Below are 20970 nucleotides of genomic sequence, written 5' to 3' on the forward strand. Positions count from 1 at the left end.
TTAAGCAAGTTTTCTTGCATTTTCTTTTGTACTAAAAATCATCGAATTTAGCAATATTTTGACCTTTATCATCCCTTTTTCCTTTATGTGATTTAAACAAAATATCATCGAATTAGGCAATATTTTGCCGTTTTTCCACGTTTTTGTGAATTTTCAGTATTGTTATTAATTAATTAAATATACGATAAAAATTATGCAAACACATAATTGATAAGAAAATTACCTTAAATACTTCATTTTCAATCATCTATTTGTTTCTCGTTAAAATACTGAGTAAGATATTGAAAAGGGGAGAAGTTCTGTTTTTATTGCATATATCGACGTTTCAGCCGGATTAGAGCCGTTTTACGTGTACATCTTCCATCGGTAATATAAACGGAAAATCAGGAACATTTTAGTTAATTCTAATGAAAACACATTGATTTTTATCATTTGTATTGGAAGCAACATCTTTATACGTCTTTTCAAGGGTCTAAAAAATACGAAACGTCGCTCTATGATTCGAAGTTAAAATCCTCAAATTTGGTATAATAATGACTTTTTTCACGTTTTTCATGTAGTTTGATATTACGTATATATATTCATTTTTACCAATATTTCGATACTATTTCATGTAGTATCACGATATGTGCTTTGGCCTTCAAATCTCAGATTTTCGCATAAAATTGCATTTTAAGCAAGTTTTCTTGCATTTTGCTTCGTACTAAAAATCATCGAATTCAGCAATATTTTGACGTTTATCATCCCCTTTTCCTTTATGTGATATAAACAAAATATCATCGAATTAGGCAATATTTTGCTGTTTTTCCACGTTTTTGTGAACTTTCAGTTTATTGCTCTTAATTCATTAAAAATACGATAAAAATTATGCAAACACATAATTGATTAGAAATTAACCTTAAATACTTCATTTTCAATCATCTATTTGTTTCTCGTTAAAATACTGAGTAAGATATTGAAAAGGGGAGAAGTTCTGTTTTTATTGCATATATCGACGTTTCAGCCGGATTAGAGCCGTTTTACGTGTACATCTTCCATCGGTAATATAAACGGAAAATCAGGAACATTAGTTAATTCTAATGAAAACACATTGATTTTTATCATTTGTATTTGAAACAACATTGTCATATGTCTTTTCTTGGATCTAAATAATACGAAACCTTGCTCTATGATTTGAAGTTAAAATCCTCAAACATGGTAATATAGTGATTTTTTTCACGTTATTCATGTAGTTTGATTTTACGTATATATATTCGTTTTTACCAATATTTCTATACTACTTTATGTTTTCTCACGATATGTGATTTGGCCTTCAAATCTCAGAATTTTCAAATTTTGCATTTTAAGCAAGTTTTCTTGCATTTTCCATTGTACTAAAAATCATCGAATTTAGCAATATTTTGACCTTTATCATCCCTTTTTCCTTTATGTGATTTAAACAAAATATCATCGAATTAGGCAATATTTTGCCGTTTTTCCACGTTTTTGTGAATTTTCAGTATTGTTATTAATTAATTAAATATACGATAAAAATTATGCAAACACATAATTGATAAGAAAATTACCTTAAATACTTCATTTTCAATCATCTATTTGTTTCTCGTTAAAATACTGAGTAAGATATTGAAAAGGGGAGAAGTTCTGTTTTTATTGCATATATCGACGTTTCAGCCGGATTAGAGCCGTTTTACGTGTACATCTTCCATCGGTAATATAAACGGAAAATCAGGAACATTTTAGTTAATTCTAATGAAAACACATTGATTTTTATCATTTGTATTGGAAGCAACATCTTTATACGTCTTTTCTAGGGTCTAAAAAATACGAAACGTCGCTCTATGATTCGAAGTTAAAATCCTCAAATTTGGTATAATAATGACTTTTTTCACGTTTTTCATGTAGTTTGATATTACGTATATATATTCATTTTTACCAATATTTCGATACTATTTCATGTAGTATCACGATATGTGCTTTGGCCTTCAAATCTCAGATTTTCGCATAAAATTGCATTTTAAGCAAGTTTTCTTGCATTTTGCTTCGTACTAAAAATCATCGAATTCAGCAATATTTTGACGTTTATCATCCCCTTTTCCTTTATGTGATATAAACAAAATATCATCGAATTAGGCAATATTTTGCTGTTTTTCCACGTTTTTGTGAACTTTCAGTTTATTGCTCTTAATTCATTAAAAATACGATAAAATTATGCAAACACATAATTGATTAGAAATTAACCTTAAACACTTAATTTTCAATCAACTATTTGTTTCTCGTTAAAATACTGAGTAAGATATTGGAAAGGGGAGAAGTTCTGTTTTTATTGCATATATCGACGTTTCAGCCGGATTAGAGCCGTTTTACGTGTACATCTTCCATCGGTAATATAAACGGAAAATCAGGAACATTAGTTAATTCTAATGAAAACACATTGATTTTTATCATTTGTATTTGAAACAACATTGTCATATGTCTTTTCTTGGATCTAAATAATACGAAACGTCGCTCTATGATTCGAAGTTAAAATCGTCAAATTTGGTATGATAATGACTTTTTTCACGTTTTTCATGTAGTTTGATATTACGTATATATATTCATTTTTACCAATACTTCGATACTATTTCATGTAGTATCACGATATGTTCTTTGGCCTTCAAATCTCAGATTTTCGCATAAAATTGCATTTTAAGCAAGTTTTCTTGCATTTTGTTTCGTACTAAAAATCATCGAATTCAGCAATATTTTGACGTTTATCCTTTTCCTTTATGTGATATAAACAAAATATCATCGAATTAGGCAATATTTTGCTGTTTTTCCACGTTTTTGTGAACTTTCAGTTTATTACTCTTAATTCATTAAATATACGATAAAAATTATGCAAACACATAATTGATTAGAAAATAACCTTAAATTCTTCATTTTCAATCATCTATTTGTTTCTCGTTAAAATACTGAGTAAGATATTGAAAAGGGGAGAAGTTCTGTTTTTATTGCATATATCGACGTTTCAGCCGGATTAGAGCCGTTTTACGTGTACATCTTCCATCGGTAATATAAACGGAAAATCAGGAACATTTTAGTTAATTCTAATGAAAACACATTGATTTTTATCATTTGTATTTGAAACAACATTGTCATATGTCTTTTCTTGGATCTAAATAATACGAAACGACGCTCTATGATTCGAAGTTAAAATCGTCAAATTTGGTATGATAATGACTTTTTTCACGTTTTTCATGTAGTTTGATTTTACGTATATATATTCATTTTTACCAATATTTCGATACTATTTCATGTAGTATCACGATATGTGCTGTGGCCTTCAAATCTCAGATTTTCGCATAAAATTGCATTTTAAGCAAGTTTTCTTGCATTTTGTTTCGTACTAAAATTCATCGAATTCAGCAATATTTTGACGTTTATCATCCCCTTTTCCTTTATGTGATATAAACAAAATATCATCGAATTAGGCAATATTTTGCTGTTTTTCCACGTTTTTGTGAACTTTCAAAATATTGCTCTTAATTCATTAAAAATACGATAAAAATTATGCAAACACATAATTGATTAAAAATTAACCTTAAACACTTAATTTTCAATCAACTATTTGTTTCTCGTTAAAATACTGAGTAAGATATTGGAAAGGGGAGAAGTTCTGTTTTTATTGCATATATCGACGTTTCAGCCGGATTAGAGCGGTTTTACGTGTACATCTTCCATCGGTAATATAAACGGAAAATCAGGAAAATTTTAGTTAATTCTAATGAAAACACACTGATTTTTATCATTTGTATTTCAAACGACATTGTCATATGTCTTTTCTTGGATCTAAATAATACGAAACCTCGCTCTATGATTTGAAGTTAAAATCCTCAAATATGGTAATATAGTGACTTTTTTCACGTTATTCATGTAGTTTGATTTTACGTATATATATATATATTCGTTTTTACCAATATTTCGATACTACTTCATGTTTTCTCACGATATGTGATTTGGCCTTCAAATCTCAGAATTTTCAAATTTTGCATTTTTAAGCAAGTTTTCTTGCATTTTCTTTTGTACTAAAAATCATCGAATTTAGCAATATTTTGACATTTATCATCCCCTTTTCCTTTTTGTGATTTAAACAAAATATCATCGATTTAGGCAATATTTTGCCGTTTTTCCACGTTTTTGTGAATTTTCAGTTTATTGTTATTAATTCATTATATATACGATAAAAATTATGCAAACACATAATTGATCAGAAAATAACCTTAAATACTTCATTTTCAATCATCTATTTGTTTCTCGTTAAAATACTGAGTAAGATATTGAAAAGGGGAGAAGTTCTGTTTTTATTGCATATATCGACGTTTCAGCCGGATTAGAGCCGTTTTACGTGTACATCTTCCATCGGTAATATAAACGGAAAATCAGGAACATTTTAGTTAATTCTAATGAAAACACATTGATTTTTATCATTTGTATTGGTAGCAACATCTTTATACGTCTTTTCAAGGGTCTAAAAATACGAAACGTCGCTCTATGATTCGAAGTTAAAATCCTCAAATTTGGTATAATAATGACTTTTTTCACGTTTTTCATGTAGTTTGATATTACGTATATATATTCATTTTTACCAATATTTCGATACTATTTCATGTAGTATCACGATATGTGCTTTGGCCTTCAAATCTCAGATTTTCGCATAAAATTGCATTTTAAGCAAGTTTTCTTGCATTTTGCTTCGTACTAAAAATCATCGAATTCAGCAATATTTTGACGTTTATCATCCCCTTTTCCTTTATGTGATATAAACAAAATATCATCGAATTAGGCAATATTTTGCTGTTTTTCCACGTTTTTGTGAACTTTCAGTTTATTGCTCTTAATTCATTAAAAATACGATAAAAATTATGCAAACACATAATTGATTAGAAATTAACCTTAAACACTTAATTTTCAATCAACTATTTGTTTCTCGTTAAAATACTGAGTAAGATATTGGAAAGGGGAGAAGTTCTGTTTTTATTGCATATATCGACGTTTCAGCCGGATTAGAGCCGTTTTACGTGTACATCTTCCATCGGTAATATAAACGGAAAATCAGGAACATTAGGTAATTCTAATGAAAACACATTGATTTTTATCATTTGTATTTGAAACAACATTGTCATATGTCTTTTCTTGGATCTAAATAATACGAAACCTCGCTCTATGATTTGAAGTTAAAATCCTCAAACATGGTAATATAGTGATTTTTTTCACGTTATTCATGTAGTTTGATTTTACGTATATATATTCGTTTTTACCAATATTTCTATACTACTTCATGTTTTCTCACGATATGTGATTTGGCCTTCAAATCTCAGAATTTTCAAATTTTGCATTTTAAGCAAGTTTTCTTCCATTTTCTTTTGTACTAAAAATCATCGAATTTAGCAATATTTTGACCTTTATCATCCCTTTTTCCTTTATGTGATTTAAACAAAATATCGAATTAGGCAATATTTTGCCGTTTTTCCACGTTTTTGTAAATTTTCAGTTTATTGTTATTAATTCATTATATATACGATAAAAATTATGCAAACACATAATTGATCAGAAAATAACCTTAAATACTTCATTTTCAATCATCTATTTGTTTCTCGTTAAAATACTGAGTAAGATATTGAAAAGGGGAGAAGTTCTGTTTTTATTGCATATATCGACGTTTCAGCCGGATTAGAGCCGTTTTATGTGTACATCTTCCATCGGTAATATAAACGGAAAATCAGGAACATTTTAGTTAATTCTAATGAAAACACATTGATTTTTATCATTTGTATTGGAAGCAACATCTTTATACGTCTTTTCAAGGGTCTAAAAAATACGAAACGTCGCTCTATGATTCGAAGTTAAAATCCTCAAATTTGGTATAATAATGACTTTTTTCACGTTTTTCATGTAGTTTGATATTACGTATATATATTCATTTTTACCAATATTTCGATACTATTTCATGTAGTATCACGATATATGCTTTGGCCTTCAAATCTCAGATTTTCGCATAAAATTGCATTTTAAGCAAGTTTTCTTGCATTTTGCTTCGTACTAAAAATCATCGAATTCAGCAATATTTTGACGTTTATCATCCCCTTTTCCTTTATGTGATATAAACAAAATATCATCGAATTAGGCAATATTTTGCTGTTTTTCCACGTTTTTGTGAACTTTCAGTTTATTGCTCTTAATTCATTAAAAATACGATAAAATTATGCAAACACATAATTGATTAGAAATTAACCTTAAACACTTAATTTTCAATCAACTATTTGTTTCTCGTTAAAATACTGAGTAAGATATTGGAAAGGGGAGAAGTTCTGTTTTTATTGCATATATCGACGTTTCAGCCGGATTAGAGCCGTTTTACGTGTACATCTTCCATCGGTAATATAAACGGAAAATCAGGAACATTAGTTAATTCTAATGAAAACACATTGATTTTTATCATTTGTATTTGAAACAACATTGTCATATGTCTTTTCTTGGATCTAAATAATACGAAACGTCGCTCTATGATTCGAAGTTAAAATCGTCAAATTTGGTATGATAATGACTTTTTTCACGTTTTTCATGTAGTTTGATATTACGTATATATATTCATTTTTACCAATACTTCGATACTATTTCATGTAGTATCACGATATGTGCTTTGGCCTTCAAATCTCAGATTTTCGCATAAAATTGCATTTTAAGCAAGTTTTCTTGCATTTTGTTTCGTACTAAAAATCATCGAATTCAGCAATATTTTGACGTTTATCCTTTTCCTTTATGTGATATAAACAAAATATCATCGAATTAGGCAATATTTTGCTGTTTTTCCACGTTTTTGTGAACTTTCAGTTTATTACTCTTAATTCATTAAATATACGATAAAAATTATGCAAACACATAATTGATTAGAAAATAACCTTAAATTCTTCATTTTCAATCATCTATTTGTTTCTCGTTAAAATACTGAGTAAGATATTGAAAAGGGGAGAAGTTCTGTTTTTATTGCATATATCGACGTTTCAGCCGGATTAGAGCCGTTTTACGTGTACATCTTCCATCGGTAATATAAACGGAAAATCAGGAACATTTTAGTTAATTCTAATGAAAACACATTGATTTTTATCATTTGTATTTGAAACAACATTGTCATATGTCTTTTCTTGGATCTAAATAATACGAAACGACGCTCTATGATTCGAAGTTAAAATCGTCAAATTTGGTATGATAATGACTTTTTTCACGTTTTTCATGTAGTTTGATTTTACGTATATATATTCATTTTTACCAATATTTCGATACTATTTCATGTAGTATCACGATATGTGCTGTGGCCTTCAAATCTCAGATTTTCGCATAAAATTGCATTTTAAGCAAGTTTTCTTGCATTTTGTTTCGTACTAAAATTCATCGAATTCAGCAATATTTTGACGTTTATCATCCCCTTTTCCTTTATGTGATATAAACAAAATATCATCGAATTAGGCAATATTTTGCTGTTTTTCCACGTTTTTGTGAACTTTCAAAATATTGCTCTTAATTCATTAAAAATACGATAAAATTTATGCAAACACATAATTGATTAAAAATTAACCTTAAACACTTAATTTTCAATCAACTATTTGTTTCTCGTTAAAATACTGAGTAAGATATTGGAAAGGGGAGAAGTTCTGTTTTTATTGCATATATCGACGTTTCAGCCGGATTAGAGCGGTTTTACGTGTACATCTTCCATCGGTAATATAAACGGAAAATCAGGAAAATTTTAGTTAATTCTAATGAAAACACACTGATTTTTATCATTTGTATTTCAAACGACATTGTCATATGTCTTTTCTTGGATCTAAATAATACGAAACCTCGCTCTATGATTTGAAGTTAAAATCCTCAAATATGGTAATATAGTGACTTTTTTCACGTTATTCATGTAGTTTGATTTTACGTATATATATATATATTCGTTTTTACCAATATTTCGATACTACTTCATGTTTTCTCACGATATGTGATTTGGCCTTCAAATCTCTGAATTTTCAAATTTTGCATTTTTAAGCAAGTTTTCTTGCATTTTCTTTTGTACTAAAAATCATCGAATTTAGCAATATTTTGACATTTATCATCCCCTTTTCCTTTTTGTGATTTAAACAAAATATCATCGATTTAGGCAATATTTTGCCGTTTTTCCACGTTTTTGTGAATTTTCAGTTTATTGTTATTAATTCATTATATATACGATAAAAATTATGCAAACACATAATTGATCAGAAAATAACCTTAAATACTTCATTTTCAATCATCTATTTGTTTCTCGTTAAAATACTGAGTAAGATATTGAAAAGGGGAGAAGTTCTGTTTTTATTGCATATATCGACGTTTCAGCCGGATTAGAGCCGTTTTACGTGTACATCTTCCATCGGTAATATAAACGGAAAATCAGGAACATTTTAGTTAATTCTAATGAAAACACATTGATTTTTATCATTTGTATTGGTAGCAACATCTTTATACGTCTTTTCAAGGGTCTAAAAATACGAAACGTCGCTCTATGATTCGAAGTTAAAATCCTCAAATTTGGTATAATAATGACTTTTTTCACGTTTTTCATGTAGTTTGATATTACGTATATATATTCATTTTTACCAATATTTCGATACTATTTCATGTAGTATCACGATATGTGCTTTGGCCTTCAAATCTCAGATTTTCGCATAAAATTGCATTTTAAGCAAGTTTTCTTGCATTTTGCTTCGTACTAAAAATCATCGAATTCAGCAATATTTTGACGTTTATCATCCCCTTTTCCTTTATGTGATATAAACAAAATATCATCGAATTAGGCAATATTTTGCTGTTTTTCCACGTTTTTGTGAACTTTCAGTTTATTGCTCTTAATTCATTAAAAATACGATAAAAATTATGCAAACACATAATTGATTAGAAATTAACCTTAAACACTTAATTTTCAATCAACTATTTGTTTCTCGTTAAAATACTGAGTAAGATATTGGAAAGGGGAGAAGTTCTGTTTTTATTGCATATATCGACGTTTCAGCCGGATTAGAGCCGTTTTACGTGTACATCTTCCATCTGTAATATAAACGGAAAATCAGGAACATTAGTTAATTCTAATGAAAACACATTGATTTTTATCATTTGTATTTGAAACAACATTGTCATATGTCTTTTCTTGGATCTAAATAATACGAAACGTCGCTCTATGATTCGAAGTTAAAATCGTCAAATTTGGTATGATAATGACTTTTTTCACGTTTTTCATGTAGTTTGATATTACGTATATATATTCATTTTTACCAATACCTCGATACTATTTCATGTAGTATCACGATATGTGCTTTGGCCTTCAAATCTCAGATTTTCGCATAAAATTGCATTTTAAGCAAATTTTCTTGCATTTTGTTTCGTACTAAAAATCATCGAATTCAGCAATATTTTGACGTTTATCATCCCCTTTTCCTTTATGTGATATAAACAAAATATCATCGAATTAGGCAATATTTTGCTGTTTTTCCACGTTTTTGTGAACTTTCAGTTTATTACTCTTAATTCATTAAATATACGATAAAAATTATGCAAACACATAATTGATTAGAAAATAACCTTAAATTCTTCATTTTCAATCATCTATTTGTTTCTCGTTAAAATACTGAGTAAGATATTGAAAAGGGGAGAAGTTCTGTTTTTATTGCATATATCGACGTTTCAGCCGGATTAGAGCCGTTTTACGTGTACATCTTCCATCGGTAATATAAACGGAAAATCAGGAACATTTTAGTTAATTCTAATGAAAACACATTGATTTTTATCATTTGTATTTGAAACAACATTGTCATATGTCTTTTCTTGGATCTAAATAATACGAAACGACGCTCTATGATTCGAAGTTAAAATCGTCAAATTTGGTATGATAATGACTTTTTTCACGTTTTTCATGTAGTTTGATTTTACGTATATATATTCATTTTTACCAATATTTCGATACTATTTCATGTAGTATCACGATATGTGCTGTGGCCTTCAAATCTCAGATTTTCGCATAAAATTGCATTTTAAGCAAGTTTTCTTGCATTTTGTTTCGTACTAAAATTCATCGAATTCAGCAATATTTTGACGTTTATCATCCCCTTTTCCTTTATGTGATATAAACAAAATATCATCGAATTAGGCAATATTTTGCTGTTTTTCCACGTTTTTGTGAACTTTCAAAATATTGCTCTTAATTCATTAAAAATACGATAAAAATTATGCAAACACATAATTGATTAAAAATTAACCTTAAACACTTAATTTTCAATCAACTATTTGTTTCTCGTTAAAATACTGAGTAAGATATTGGAAAGGGGAGAAGTTCTGTTTTTATTGCATATATCGACGTTTCAGCCGGATTAGAGCGGTTTTACGTGTACATCTTCCATCGGTAATATAAACGGAAAATCAGGAAAATTTTAGTTAATTCTAATGAAAACACACTGATTTTTATCATTTGTATTTCAAACGACATTGTCATATGTCTTTTCTTGGATCTAAATAATACGAAACCTCGCTCTATGATTTGAAGTTAAAATCCTCAAACATGGTAATATAGTGATTTTTTTCACGTTATTCATGTAGTTTGATTTTACGTATATATATTCGTTTTTACCAATATTTCTATACTACTTCATGTTTTCTCACGATATGTGATTTGGCCTTCAAATCTCAGAATTTTCAAATTTTGCATTTTTAAGCAAGTTTTCTTGCATTTTCTTTTGTACTAAAAATCATCGAATTTAGCAATATTTTGACATTTATCATCCCCTTTTCCTTTTTGTGATTTAAACAAAATATCATCGATTTAGGCAATATTTTGCCGTTTTTCCACGTTTTTGTGAATTTTCAGTTTATTGTTATTAATTCATTATATATACGATAAAAATTATGCAAACACATAATTGATCAGAAAATAACCTTAAATACTTCATTTTCAATCATCTATTTGTTTCTCGTTAAAATACTGAGTAAGATATTGAAAAGGGGAGAAGTTCTGTTTTTATTGCATATATCGACGTTTCAGCCGGATTAGAGCCGTTTTACGTGTACATCTTCCATCGGTAATATAAACGGAAAATCAGGAACATTTTAGTTAATTCTAATGAAAACACATTGATTTTTATCATTTGTATTGGAAGCAACATCTTTATACGTCTTTTCAAGGGTCTAAAAAATACGAAACGTCGCTCTATGATTCGAAGTTAAAATCCTCAAATTTGGTATAATAATGACTTTTTTCACGTTTTTCATGTAGTTTGATATTACGTATATATATTCATTTTTACCAATATTTCGATACTATTTCATGTAGTATCACGATATGTGCTTTGGCCTTCAAATCTCAGATTTTCGCATAAAATTGCATTTTAAGCAAGTTTTCTTGCATTTTGCTTCGTACTAAAAATCATCGAATTCAGCAATATTTTGACGTTTATCATCCCCTTTTCCTTTATGTGATATAAACAAAATATCATCGAATTAGGCAATATTTTGCTGTTTTTCCACGTTTTTGTGAACTTTCAGTTTATTGCTCTTAATTCATTAAAAATACGATAAAAATTATGCAAACACATAATTGATTAGAAATTAACCTTAAACACTTAATTTTCAATCAACTATTTGTTTCTCGTTAAAATACTGAGTAAGATATTGGAAAGGGGAGAAGTTCTGTTTTTATTGCATATATCGACGTTTCAGCCGGATTAGAGCCGTATTACGTGTACATCTTCCATCGGTAATATAAACGGAAAATCAGGAACATTAGTTAATTCTAATGAAAACACATTGATTTTTATCATTTGTGTTTGAAACAACATTGTCATATGTCTTTTCTTGGATCTAAATAATACGAAACCTCGCTCTATGATTTGAAGTTAAAATCCTCAAACATGGTAATATAGTGATTTTTTTCACGTTATTCATGTAGTTTGATTTTACGTATATATATTCGTTTTTACCAATATTTCTATACTACTTCATGTTTTCTCACGATATGTGATTTGGCCTTCAAATCTCAGAATTTTCAAATTTTGCATTTTAAGCAAGTTTTCTTCCATTTTCTTTTGTACTAAAAATCATCGAATTTAGCAATATTTTGACATTTATCATCCCCTTTTCCTTTTTGTGATTTAAACAAAATATCATCGAATTAGGCAATATTTTGCAGTTTTTCCACGTTTTTGTAAATTTTCAGTTTATTGTTATTAATTAATTAAATATACGATAAAAATTATGCAAACACATAATTGATAAGAAAATTACCTTAAATACTTCATTTTCAATCATCTATTTGTTTCTCGTTAAAATACTGAGTAAGATATTGAAAAGGGGAGAAGTTCTGTTTTTATTGCATATATCGACGTTTCAGCCGGATTAGAGCCGTTTTACGTGTACATCTTCCATCGGTAATATAAACGGAAAATCAGGAACATTTTAGTTAATTCTAATGAAAACACATTGATTTTTATCATTTGTATTGGAAGCAACATCTTTATACGTCTTTTCTAGGGTCTAAAAAATACGAAACGTCGCTCTATGATTCGAAGTTAAAATCCTCAAATTTGGTATAATAATGACTTTTTTCACGTTTTTCATGTAGTTTGATATTACGTATATATATTCATTTTTACCAATATTTCGATACTATGTCATGTAGTATCACGATATGTGCTTTGGCCTTCAAATCTCAGATTTTCGCATAAAATTGCATTTTAAGCAAGTTTTCTTGCATTTTGCTTCGTACTAAAAATCATCGAATTCAGCAATATTTTGACGTTTATCATCCCCTTTTCCTTTATGTGATATAAACAAAATATCATCGAATTAGGCAATATTTTGCTGTTTTTCCACGTTTTTGTGAACTTTCAGTTTATTGCTCTTAATTCATTAAAAATACGATAAAAATTATGCAAACACATAATTGATTAGAAATTAACCTTAAATACTTCATTTTCAATCATCTATTTGTTTCTCGTTAAAATACTGAGTAAGATATTGAAAAGGGGAGAAGTTCTGTTTTTATTGCATATATCGACGTTTCAGCCGGATTAGAGCCGTTTTACGTGTACATCTTCCATCGGTAATATAAACGGAAAATCAGGAACATTAGTTAATTCTAATGAAAACACATTGATTTTTATCATTTGTATTTGAAACAACATTGTCATATGTCTTTTCTTGGATCTAAATAATACGAAACCTTGCTCTATGATTTGAAGTTAAAATCCTCAAACATGGTAATATAGTGATTTTTTTCACGTTATTCATGTAGTTTGATTTTACGTATATATATTCGTTTTTACCAATATTTCTATACTACTTCATGTTTTCTCACGATATGTGATTTGGCCTTCAAATCTCAGAATTTTCAAATTTTGCATTTTAAGCAAGTTTTCTTGCATTTTCTTTTGTACTAAAAATCATCGAATTTAGCAATATTTTGACCTTTATCATCCCTTTTTCCTTTATGTGATTTAAACAAAATATCATCGAATTAGGCAATATTTTGCCGTTTTTCCACGTTTTTGTGAATTTTCAGTATTGTTATTAATTAATTAAATATACGATAAAAATTATGCAAACACATAATTGATAAGAAAATTACCTTAAATACTTCATTTTCATTCATCTATTTGTTTCTCGTTAAAATACTGAGTAAGATATTGAAAAGGGGAGAAGTTCTGTTTTTATTGCATATATCGACGTTTCAGCCGGATTAGAGCCGTTTTACGTGTACCTCTTCCATTGGTAATATAAACGGAAAATCAGGAACATTTTAGTTAATTCTAATGAAAACACATTGATTTTTATCATTTGTATTGGAAGCAACATCTTTATACGTCTTTTCTAGGGTCTAAAAAATACGAAACGTCGCTCTATGATTCGAAGTTAAAATCCTCAAATTTGGTATAATAATGACTTTTTTCACGTTTTTCATGTAGTTTGATATTACGTATATATATTCATTTTTACCAATATTTCGATACTATTTCATGTAGTATCACGATATGTGCTTTGGCCTTCATATCTCAGATTTTCGCATAAAATTTCATTTTAAGCAAGTTTTCTTGCATTTTGTTTCGTACTAAAAATCATCGAATTCAGCAATATTTTGACGTTTATCATCCCCTTTTCCTTTATGTGATATAAACAAAATATCATCGAATTAGGCAATATTTTGCTGTTTTTCCACGTTTTTGTGAACTTTCAGTTTATTGCTCTTAATTCATTAAAAATACGATAAAAATTATGCAAACACATAATTGATTAGAAATTAACCTTAAACACTTAATTTTCAATCAACTATTTGTTTCTCGTTAAAATACTGAGTAAGATATTGGAAAGGGGAGAAGTTCTGTTTTTATTGCATATATCGACGTTTCAGCCGGATTAGAGCCGTTTTACGTGTACATCTTCCATCGGTAATATAAACGGAAAATCAGGAACATTAGTTAATTCTAATGAAAACACATTGATTTTTATCATTTGTATTTGAAACAACATTGTCATATGTCTTTTCTTGGATCTAAATAATACGAAACGTCGCTCTATGATTCGAAGTTAAAATCGTCAAATTTGGTATGATAATGACTTTTTTCACGTTTTTCATGTAGTTTGATATTACGTATATATATTCATTTTTACCAATACTTCGATACTATTTCATGTAGTATCACGATATGTGCTTTGGCCTTCAAATCTCAGATTTTCGCATAAAATTGCATTTTAAGCAAGTTTTCTTGCATTTTGCTTCGTACTAAAAATCATCGAATTTAGCAATATTTTGACGTTTATCATCCCCTTTTCCTTTATGTGATATAAACAAAATATCATCGAATTAGGCAATATTTTGCTGTTTTTCCACGTTTTTGTGAACTTTCAGTTTATTGCTCTTAATTCATTAAAAATACGATAAAAATTATGCAAACACATAATTGATTAGAAATTAACCTTAAACACTTAATTTTCAATCAACTATTTGTTTCTCGTTAAAATACTGAGTAAGATATTGGAAAGGGGAGAAGTTCTGTTTTTATTGCATATATCGACGTTTCAGCCGGATTAGAGCCGTTTTACGTGTACATCTTCCATCGGTAATATAAACGGAAAATCAGGAACATTAGTTAATTCTAATGAAAACACATTGATTTTTATCATTTGTATTTGAAACAACATTGTCATATGTCTTTTCTTGGATCTAAATAATACGAAACCTCGCTCTATGATTTGAAGTTAAAATCCTCAAACATGGTAATATAGTGATTTTTTTCACGTTATTCATGTAGTTTGATTTTACGTATATATATTCGTTTTTACCAATATTTCTATACTACTTCATGTTTTCTCACGATATGTGATTTGGCCTTCAAATCTCAGAATTTTCAAATTTTGCATTTTAAGCAAGTTTTCTTCCATTTTCTTTTGTACTAAAAATCATCGAATTTAGCAATATTTTGACCTTTATCATCCCTTTTTCCTTTATGTGATTTTAAACAAAATATCATCGAATTAGGCAATATTTTGCCGTTTTTCCACGTTTTTGTGAATTTTCAGTATTGTTATTAATTAATTAAATATACGATAAAAATTATGCAAACACATAATTGATAAGAAAATTACCTTAAATACTTCATTTTCAATCATCTATTTGTTTCTCGTTAAAATACTGAGTAAGATATTGAAAAGGGGAGAAGTTCTGTTTTTATTGCATATATCGACGTTTCAGCCGAATTAGAGCCGTTTTACGTGTACATCTTCCATCGGTAATATAAACGGAAAATCAGGAACATTTTAGTTAATTCTAATGAAAACACATTGATTTTTATCATTTGTATTGGAAGCAACATCTTTATACGTCTTTTCTAGGGTCTAAAAAATACGAAACGTCGCTCTATGATTCGAAGTTAAAATCCTCAAATTTGGTATAATAATGACTTTTTTCACGTTTTTCTTGTAGTTTGATATTACGTATATATATTCATTTTTACCAATATTTCGATACTATGTCATGTAGTATCACGATATGTGCTTTGGCCTTCAAATCTCAGATTTTCGCATAAAATTGCATTTTAAGCAAGTTTTCTTGCATTTTGTTTCGTACTAAAATTCATCGAATTCAGCAATATTTTGACATTTATCATCCCCTTTTCCTTTTTGTGATTTAAACAAAATATCATCGAATTAGGCAATATTTTGCCGTTTTTCCACGTTTTTGTAAATTTTCAGTTTATTGTTATTAATTCATTATATATACGATAAAAATTATGCAAACACATAATTGATCAGAAAATAACCTTAAATACTTCATTTTCAATCATCTATTTGTTTCTCGTTAAAATACTGAGTAAGATATTGAAAAGGGGAGAAGTTCTGTTTTTATTGCATATATCGACGTTTCAGCCGGATTAGAGCCGTTTTACGTGTACATCTTCCATCGGTAATATAAACGGAAAATCAGGAACATTTTAGTTAATTCTAATGAAAACACATTGATTTTTATCATTTGTATTGGAAGCAACATCTTTATACGTCTTTTCAAGGGTCTAAAAAATACGAAACGTCGCTCTATGATTCGAAGTTAAAATCCTCAAATTTGGTATAATAATGACTGGTATTATTTGGTATAATGACTATTATTTGGTATAATAATTATACCAAATTTGGTATAATAAAATAATAATGAGCAATAAACTGAAAGTTCACAAAAACGTGGAAAAACAGCAAAATATTGCCTAATTCGATGATATTTTGTTTATATCATATAAAGGAAAAGGGGATGATAAACGTCAAAATATTTCTGAATTCGATGATTTTTAGTACGAAACAAAATGCAAGAAAACTTGCTTAAAATGAAATTTTATGCGAAAATCTGAGATATGAAGGCCAAAGCACATATCGTGATACTACATGAAATAGTATCGAAATATTGGTAAAAATGAATATATATACGTAATATCAAACTACATGAAAAACGTGAAAAAGTCATTATTATACCAAATTTGAGGATTTTAACTTCGAATCATAGAGCGACGTTTCGTATTTTTTAAACCCTAGAAAAGACGTATAAAGATGTTGCTTCCAATACAAATGATAAAAATCAATGTGTTTTCATTAGAATTAACTAAAATATTCCTGATTTTCCGTTTATATTACCGATGGAAGATGTACACGTAAAACGGCTCTAATCCGGCTGAAACGTCGATATATGCAATAAAAACAGAACTTTTCCCCTTTTCAATATCTTACTCAGTATTTTAACGAGAAACAAATAGTTGATTGAAAATGAAGTGTTTAAGGTTAATTTCTAATCAATTATGTGTTTGCATCATTTTTATCGTATATTTAATGAATTAATAGCAATAAACTGAAAGTTCACAAAAACGTGAAAAAACGGCAAAATATTGCCTAATTCAATGATATTTTGTTTAAATCACATAAAGAAAAAGGGGATGATAAAGGTCAAAATATTGCTAAATTCGATGATTTTTAGTACAAAAGAAAATGCAAGAAAACTTGCTTAAAAATGCAAAATTTGCGAAATTTTGAGATTTGAGGGCCAAATCACATATCGTGAGAAAACATGAAGTAGTATCGAAATATTGGTAAAAACGAATATATGTACGTAAAATCAAACTACATGAATAACGTGAAAAAGTCACTATATTACCATATTTGAGGATTTTAACTTCAAATCATAGAGCGAGGTTTCGTATTATTTAGATCCAAGAAAAGACATATGACAATGTTGTTTGAAATACATTGATAAAAATCAATGTGTTTTCATTAGAATTAACTAAAATGTTCCTGATTTTCCGTTTATATTACCGATGGAAGATGTACACGTAAAACCGCTCTAATCCGGTTGAAACGTCGATATATGTAATAAAAAGAGAACTTGTCCCCTTTTCAATATCTTACTCAGTATTTTAACGAGAAACAAATAGATGATTGAAAATGAAGTATTTAAGGTTAATTTCTGATCAATTATGTGTTTGCATAATTTTTATCGTATATTTAATGATCTAATAACAATAAATTGAAAATTCACAAAAACGTGGAAAACGGCAAAATATTGCCTAATTCGATGATATTTTTTTTAAATCACATAAAGAAAAAGGGATGATAGAGGTCAAAATATTGCTAAATTCGATGATTTTTAGTACAAAACTAAATGCAAGAAAACTTGCTTAAAAATGCAAAATTTGCGAAATTCTAAGATTTGAAGGCCAAATCACATATCGTGAGAAAACATGAAGTAGTATAGAAATATTGGTAAAAATGTATATATATATACGTAAAATCAAACTACATGAATAACGTGAAAAAAGTCACTATATTACCATATTTGAGGATTTTAACTTCAAATCATAGAGCGAGGTTTCGTATTATTTAGATCCAAGAAAAGACATATGACAATGTTGTTTCAAATACAAATGATAAAAATCAATGTGTTTTCATTAGAATTAACTAAAATGTTCCTGATTTTCCGTTTATATTACCGATGGAAGATGTACACGTAAAACGGCTCTAATCCGGCTGAAACGTCGATATATGCAATAAAAACAGAACTTCTCCCCTTTCCAATATCTTACTCAGTATTTTAACGAGAAACAAATAGTTGATTGAAAATTAAGTGTTTAAGGTTAATTTCTAATCAATTATGTGTTTGCAAAATTTTTATCGTATTTTTAATGAATTAAGAGCAATAAACTGAAAGTTCACAAAAACGTGGAAAAACAGCAAAATATTAACCTTAAACACTTCATTTTCAATCAACTATTTTTTTCTCGTTAAAACACTGAGTAAGATATTGGAAAGGGGAGAAGTTCTGTTTTTATTGCATATATCGACGTTTCAGCCGGATTAAAGCGGTTTTACGTGTACATCTTCCATCGGTAATATAAACGGAAAATCAGGAACATTTTAGTTAATTCTAATGAAAACACATTGATTTTTTATCATTTGTATTTGAAACAACATTGTCATATGTCTTTTCTTGGATCTAAATAATACGAAACCTCGCTCTATGATTTGAAGTTAAAATCCTCAAATATGGTAATATAGTGACTTTTTTCACGTTATTCATGTAGTAAAAATCATCGAATTCAGCAATATTTTGACGTTTATCATCCCCTTTTCCTTTATGTGATATAAACAAAATATCATCGAATTAGGCAATATTTTGCTGTTTTTCCACGTTTTTGTGAATTGTCAGTTTATTGCTATTAATTCATTAAACATACGATAAAAATGATGCAAACACATAATTGATTATAAATTAACCTTAAACACTTTATTTTCAATCAACTATTTGTTTCTCGTTAAAATTCTGAGTAAGATATTGGAAAGGGGAGAAGTTCTGTTTTTATTGCATATATCGAAGTTTCAGCCGGATTAGAGCGGGTTTACGTGTAGATCTTCCATCGGAAATATAAACTGAAAATCAGGAACATTTTAGTTAATTCTAATGAAAACAGATTGATTTTTATCATTTGTATTTGAAACAACATTGTCATATGTCTTTTCTTGGATCTAAATTCAAGCCTCGCTCGAATCCAAGCCTCGAAACCTCGCTCTATGATTTGAAGTTAAAATCCTCAAATATGGTAATATAGTGACTTTTTTCACGTTATTCATGTAGTTTGATTTTCCGTATATATATTCGTTTTTACCAATATTTCGATACTACTTCATGTTTTCTCACGATATGTGATTTGGCCTTCAAATCTCAGAATTTTCAAATTTTGCATTTTTAATCAAGTTTTCTTGCATTTTCTTTTGTACTATAAATCATCGAATTTAGCAATATTTTGACCTTTATCATCCCCTTTTCCTTTATGTGATTTAAACAAAATATCATCGAATTAGGCAATATTTTGCCGTTTTTCCACGTTTTTGCGAATTTTCAGTTTATTGTTATTAATTCATTAAATATACGATAAAAATTATGCAAACACATAATTGATCAGAAAAAACCTTAAATACTTCATTTTCAATCATCTATTTGTTTCTCGTTAAAATACTGAGTAAGATATTGGAAAGGGGAGAAGTTCTGTTTTTATTACATATATCGACGATTCAGCCGGATTAGAGCCGTTTTACGTGTACATCTTCTATCGGTAATATAAACGGATACTCAGGAACATTTTAGTTAATTCTAAAGAAAACACATTGATTTTTATCATTTGTATTGGAAGCAACATCTTTATACGTCTTTTCTAGGGTCTAAAAAATACGAAACGTCGCTCTATGATTCGAAGTTAAAATCCTGAAATTTGGTATAATAATGACTTTTTTCACGTTTTTCGTGTAGTTTGATATTACGTATATATATTCATTTTTACCAATATTTCGATACTATTTCATGTAGTATCACGATATGTGCTTTGGCCTTCAAATCTCAGATTTTCGCATAAAATTGCATTTTAAGCAAGTTTTCTTGCATTTTGTTTCGTACTAAAAATCATCGAATTCAGCAATATTTTGACGTTTATCATCCCCTTTTCCTTTATGTGATATAAACAAAATATCATCGAATTAGGCAATATTTTGCTGTTTTTCCACGTTTTTGTGAACTTTCAGTTTATTGCTCTTAATTCATTAAAATACGATAAAAATTATGCAAACACATAATTGATTAGAAATTAACCTTAAACACTTAATTTTCAATCAACTATTTGTTTCTCGTTAAAATACTGAGTAAGATATTGGAAAGGGGAGAAGTTCTGTTTTTATTGCATATATCGACGTTTCAGCCGGATTAGAGCCGTTTTACGTGTACATCTTCCATCGGTAATATAAACGGAAAATCAGGAACATTTTAGTTAATTCTAATGAAAACACATTGATTTTTATCATTTGTATTTGAAACAACATTGTCATATGTCTTTTCTTGGATCTAAATAA

This window comes from Procambarus clarkii, unplaced genomic scaffold, assembly GCF_040958095.1.
Source record: "Procambarus clarkii isolate CNS0578487 unplaced genomic scaffold, FALCON_Pclarkii_2.0 HiC_scaffold_96, whole genome shotgun sequence".
Classification (NCBI taxonomy): Eukaryota; Metazoa; Arthropoda; class Malacostraca; order Decapoda; family Cambaridae; genus Procambarus; species Procambarus clarkii.